General features: G+C 46.0%; 1 long non-coding RNA gene across 2 annotated transcripts in view; it reads left to right on the top strand.

The window, feature by feature from the left end:
* Nucleotides 1-6,000, top strand: part of LOC138363894 (uncharacterized) — a 464,760-nt gene that overhangs the window by 175,889 nt on the left and 282,871 nt on the right. The gene's annotated exons all lie outside the window — the stretch shown is intronic.

Genomic DNA, 6,000 nt, shown 5'->3' with positions numbered 1-6,000 from the left:
ACGCTGTTACAACCCTGGGTTCTTACTTGGAAACCAGAGGTCAAATTGAGCTCTAAATAATTACTATACATTAATTGATAGAATTGGATCATGTGAGAAGGATATTTAATTAACAATAACATTTACATTCATGGAGCCTGAATTCCTAGGTGCGCCTTTGGTTCCGTCTTCCTTTCCAGACTTAAGATGAATCTTGTTTCTCACAGAGCATTCAGACTCTGAGATTGTTGATTATTAAATATAATATTTAACTAGTTATCAGCTATTCTTAGAACTGTTTAAGTAACTAATAATGAATGTCGGTGAGGACTTATAATGTTTATGGCTGTATGATCAGCTAGGCTCGCTTCCCGGCAGCATATTTATGAGAGCGGAGGGGGCTGTGTTCGGTCTGTCTGGCTGTTGTGTTCACTTCTACCCTCGTGGGCTCCGATCGCCTCCCTTATCTTAGAGAATCAAGGTTGAATAAGGTAAGTATAATACCGAGAGTCCATGTCCTGGCAAATTTGTCTAGTTAATATTCTGGTGTAGTCTAAGCTAGTGCTTTTATCACTAAGATTACTCTAGGCTGTTTTAGTGAAACCAAGTGTGCTCAAGTGATACCAGGCTACCTAGAGCCATTACTAGTGTCCTTCCAAGTAGTCTTTACCCTAGTTGCAATTGTAAACCTTGCATCCTGTCTATGTGGACTAAGGCATTTAACGTGAGGTAGAGTGGTAAAGAAAATTATTGTATTAATGTATATGGGGGTTATTAGAGGGTTTAATAAACAAGTTAGTTTATAAGAAGTATCAATTCATCCTGTTGAAGTCGTGTAGACGATTAGCTACTAGACAGCAGACCTGTAATTTAGAACAGAATCATTAATAGGAACCTTAGTTCCTTGGGGGCCAGGCCTATCTATCCCACTATTTTTGATACATCATGACTATTGGCCCTTCTCAATACAACCACATACCCTCCATAATATACGCATTTCCATATGTTGACGTAGTGTCGGTGACGTGGTTGATTTGAGAAGAGTGTACACGAAGTATTTTCAGGTTAGTTCATTGTTGTTGTTGACCCGTCCAGTGGGTCGAGACTGTCTATACACCTGTCAGGTGGTGGATCAAGGAGACCTGCTGCAAAGTGGTGTTTGTCAGATTTGAAGTGACACTCTTGGTTTAATATAAAGTGTGGGGTTGTGTATTAGTAAGTTATTGAATAAAGTGTTATTTTGTTTACACAGGTCTGTATGTCATTCCCTCATTCTGCAGTAATGCCCCCATTTATTACCTTACTAACAATTGTCCTGAAGAGGCACTTTGAGCGGGTTCAGGCTCCAGCCCCTATTCCCGATCACTGAATATCAAATTCGATGTGAGGACCCGTCCTCTACCTGCTTCATCGCTGCAAGCTAGTTGCAGAGAGAACGACCCAGTGAGAGAAGGCCTTCTGGTGCATCGTGGAGGGGAAGACCACTTTGGTCTTTATCATTCTCCTATACTACAGGATCTTTGGCGGTTGTTCTCGCCTCTCCCCCCTTTCGGATTGGTCATTCGACGCATCTGGCCTCCCTGCATGAAGTCTGGGTGTGTGGTTACAGTCGACCCAAAAGGATATTCTCAGATCTGGCACACCCATTTGGGGCTAAGGCACTTAACAGTATTGCGGTTGGTGGTGGTGTCGTTGATCCTCCTTTATGGACAACCCAACCCACAAGCACTCGGTAGAGTGCTTATACTTTACCAGATCACCACCCTGGGCGCTTCTGGCTCTTGGAGAGGGGCTCAACGTCACTGTTACGGACCCGAGCCCAGCATCCGAGCACGGAGCAGTGACGACCGCGCCATCTGTGGGTCAGCTCCCGAAACCCCCTCCAAATGGACGGGGCCATCTAGTGAGGACGAGATATACTGGCCACGAGGGCTAGTTTCCCGTCCTGATCAGCTCATAACACAGCCGCTGCTGACCCCTGGTGAGGTGGAGCTTAGACAGCAACGCCATCTATGGAGTGGATAGGTGGGCGTTTGTGTCTAAGCCTGTAAGTGAGGTGCCCTAGAGTGTCCCTAGTACTGATGACGTGTCTGATTACAGAGTCGACCTGGGACTGCTGTAATGGAAGTTGGATCAGTCTACCCAAGGCAGCCGTCTTGTCTCCAAGTATTTGCTGCAGCAGCTGTGAGTCACCCCCCGGATGAACACTGAGGTGTTAGCCTGCCTGTGACGTGGCAGCTGAGGGATTGTCGTACCCGGGACTGACTGGTGGAGACGCTTAACCACTGGGGTGTTGTGGTGAGGAGAGTGATCTGTGGGATCACACGAGGCTCCTGACTAGGGCTCGCTACCCTAGTATCAGGTCGTGGAGTGGCCTAACCAGCGTTGCTGATTGGAACCTGCCAGCTACAGGCTGGATTTGTGGTTGACAGCCTCCACGACGGTGCCCCCAGTGGAACTGTGATTTGGCTGGCCTGTGGCCAGGGTAGACTCAAGAGAATCGAAGGATTCGTCGTGAGGCCACAAGAGGACCAAGACCTTAGCATCGTCGAGCACCGTGGAACACACTGCGTCTTCAGAAGAAGACTACATTGTATATAATAGTGTTTATACCTCCCCCGTGTGATAAGATATATAGTATTTATGGTGATGGTGACAATTATATTATTAAGTTTTTGCCTTTGTCTCCCTTTCCCTTTAATTTATTTGCATTACGGATCACATCCCTTGAAAGCCACTACTAGCTTGGGGCCGGATACCCTACCTCTAACATCATCAGAGAAAGAACCCGGTTGCGACCCGAGAGAGCCGTAACAGTCACACTTTTAGGGGATGTGGCTCCAATACTTAGCCTCGTTGTCACGTGCACACACCCACTCGAGCCGCTGTGACTCCCCACTCTCTCCTTATGTGATATGATCTCAATCCCCTTTGACTTATTAGTTTTCTGTTCTACCCTGTCCACAGCTGTGGTTCTTGGTTCTCTCTCTCTCTCACCTTTTTTCCTACTTCCTGGGAAGCCTCACTAGGACAAGGGCAAACACCAGCAAATTTGAATGCATTTACTGGACAAAGCACATACACAATACATACACATAAAATAATAGTAATAATAAATCCTACACTATACTATTTCAGTCAGGTTGCACTCCAACACCATCAGAACTCTATCATCTACTTATCAAGTGGCATCCTATCTTCTGATTCACCACCTAATACTACCAACCTCAAGTAGGTCAAGTCTTATAACACAATGTTGCACTATCAGCAAGAGAATATACATGTCTATTAACATGTACAAGGAAAACCAGCGTATGAATTCAATAACATAAATATTAGTATAAATGTTCCTTGATATACAACAATGATCAATCGATCACCCTATCAATCCTAGAACACACATGTATGTCTCTGCAGGTAATCCAGCCTACGACTGTAACTACTTCAGTATAAGTACTCCTTGGCACAAAAATGGCAAACACTCACTCACCTTTCACTGCGTCATGCACGCTAATGACAACCAAACACTACCAACTCCCTACAAGTAATCAACCAGAACTTCCCGTCCACATCTGGAAGTTCACTACCCTGACATCTTCAGGTTCTTCTGGATTTATCTACCAGGATCCTCCGCAGCTCTTCCAGGCTGCTACACCATGAAGTTTTCCTTGAGCAACAATGGTGCTTCACCACTGACATTACAGAAGCACGTGACACTCCTCTTCACTGCTTCTCCTCACAGCTCAAGGTTCTACTCTTCACTGTGGGGCTACTCTTCCTCAGAGTATACTACTCCTTCAACAGTCTTTGAGTCTCTTCCACTAACTCACTCTACGGGCTCGAAGTCCACTCGGCAACTTCTTCCAAAGACAAACCTGCAACCCATTGACACGCCAATAAAAATGATTCCTTATAAACACAGACGAAATAATCCACACTATGTTTTCATCCAACATCTATCTGCTCTCTACATACTGAGAGAGCGGACTCGCCCGTTTGGGCTGGTCCATGCTCCGCCCGGCCAGGCGGTCCTCAAGGCAAGCTACCCCGCCAGGAGCTGGGCTCCTCAGTCGTCTGCCAGCGCTCAGAGGAGACAGACGTCGCTCTGTCTTCCAGGACGTTCCTCCATCTCCACTCTTATTTTAGGCCTTCTGTCTTGCCAAAACATGTCTAACTTATCAATAAACATTCGCTACTGTCGCTGGGCATACAACCAACTACAAGTAATCACTATAAACTGGCTTAAAATCGTGCTTACCACAGATTGTCTAGTCTAGGGCGCTCTCCCTCTGACCTGATCAGACTGTCCTGAGTCTGATCAGGGCGCTCCCATGGCCCACCGATAATGTCTCTGGGTGGCTTAAACTCTCCTTGCCGACCAGGACTCGAGACCACAACGTTCCCACCTCGATTCCACAGCTGGAACGTCTGCACACTTCCTTTCTCTTGAAGGTATATCCAACAGGGGATCCTCTCCAACGGGAGCTCAAATGGAGCGCAGCTTCCCCTCACGATGTCTGGTACTCAAGTGGGGTCAGAGCCCTCCTGAATGCGAGCCTCTCGACCTCCAGCAAATTATCCACATCTCATAACCAGTCATTTATCTATTTTCTTATTTACTGCCCACATTCTTAAACTCTGTAAAATTTACCCAATTATTTTTTACATATGGATCTTCATGTCTGTATATCTCCGACCTTCTAGTCAGGTCAGTCCTGACAATAATTCTCAAAGGAGAGACTCGTTTTTCGGCTACCTGGGATCGTAACAGTAAATAAGCTACAGTCATTGTCAGGTGGAGGAAACTGTAATCTCATATTAGAAGCAACCTCCTGACCCAACTGTGTCGTCAGAGCACAGCGCGTCTATCTCAAGGTTATCTTGAGGTGATTTAAGGGATTAGTGTCCCCGCGGCCCGGTACTCGACCAGGCCTCCTTTTTGTTGCACATCTCCAGGAAGCAGTCCATAGCAGCTGTAACTCCCAGGAACCTATTTACTGCTAGGTGAACAGATGCATCGGGGTGAAAGAAATTTTGCCCATTTGTTTCCACCTTCGGCGGGGATCAAAACCTGAACCTTAGGACTACGAATCCCAAGCGCTGTCCACTCAGCCGTCATGCCCCCCCTCCCCCATGCCAGGCAGGTCTATGCTCCACTCTGCCTCTTAAGTGCAGTACATTACTGAATTCACATCAAAAGTGTATAGTGGAGCTTTAACTCTAGCAGTATTGTTTACAAACAAATCAGCCGAGACTCACTAATTTGATTTGTCAAATAAGTTATGAGAGATCCCCCGGAGAGGAAGTCTCAAGCATGTGCGCGCGACTACCATGTACCAGGAAGCAGCGGGTGATGAGAGATTTAATAGCACCTGGGAAGAAAAGTCCAGGAGTTCGAGTTCGATAACCATCGTAAAGTCAAGAATAACAGTGGCAGAGAACCTTCAGTACACCACTCTACACACTGTCGTCCAGGGAGTAGACAGTGGCACGCACGGCAGTCCGCACACTTCAACTGTCCCATCTCCCACATGGCCGTCAGACGAGATGTGGAAGAAACTTGCCCATGTATTAAGAAACCCTTAAGCTCGAACAATTTTCTGGGTTATAGACAATTCAGTACATCCGCCACTTCTGGCGGTTGTACTATATAATAATAATGGTTGACACTTGTGGACAACCTGTGGAGGCTCATGAAGACAGCTGCGGTAGCCTGTTCTTGCAAGCTGAGGTATCGGTGTGTTGACCTTTCAGCTATATCGACCAACAATATTGAGGTCTAAGATACCAAAGAGCTGCAGCCCGTCCTCCTAAGGTTTCCCAATGTCAAGAAAATGATCAATTTAAACCCGCCACACACACCGAAACTACGACGTTGGTACAACGTTCTAACAAGTTTTAATACCTCTTAACCAGTTATAACAAGCAATATAGCAAGTTGTAACAACATTCTAATACGTCATAAACGTTAAGCCAAGATGTAACAACTTGTAATAAAGTTGTAACAAGCGGAAAATAGAC

Source organism: Procambarus clarkii, chromosome 12 (genome assembly GCF_040958095.1).
Source record: "Procambarus clarkii isolate CNS0578487 chromosome 12, FALCON_Pclarkii_2.0, whole genome shotgun sequence".
In the NCBI taxonomy this organism is placed as follows: domain Eukaryota; kingdom Metazoa; phylum Arthropoda; class Malacostraca; order Decapoda; family Cambaridae; genus Procambarus; species Procambarus clarkii.
This window is presented reverse-complemented; position numbering and strand designations above follow the sequence as displayed.